We start from the raw sequence: 468 nt of genomic DNA, 5'->3' as shown, positions 1-468 counted from the left end.
CCACCCACGCAGATATGGAAGTAGGTAATTTTGTTCTCCCTAAAATCACTATTCGCGACACTGCAGCCGACTGCGGTGAACATCTCACTCAATTTTTTTTCCAACTGACACAAAAGATTTCGCTTAATATTTTTCGTATGGCAGTTTGAGGAGAATAATTTTTACGATGCCAAATTCCTGGCCAGAAACTAATATCATTGTCATTAAGGAAGCGCGGCAGACGGCCATAAACCTAACGTTTTATTGTTTTACTGATAGTTGGCTGAGCATATATCAGTCGATAGTTGAGGAATAAAAGGATTCTTTTTTATATATAAGTAGAGTGATTTGGGTTAGTGAGGAGATGTTTTTTTCTCTAAAGGATTTCGTAATATCTGAAAAATGATAAAAATGATCAGTCGATGATAGTTGAGAAAGAAAAGTCTTTATATTAGTAGAAGGATTATGTTCGTGAAGATATGTATTTGT

This window comes from Penaeus monodon, chromosome 19 (assembly GCF_015228065.2).
Source record: "Penaeus monodon isolate SGIC_2016 chromosome 19, NSTDA_Pmon_1, whole genome shotgun sequence".
Classification (NCBI taxonomy): domain Eukaryota; kingdom Metazoa; phylum Arthropoda; class Malacostraca; order Decapoda; family Penaeidae; genus Penaeus; species Penaeus monodon.
Note: the sequence above shows the minus strand (reverse complement) of the source record.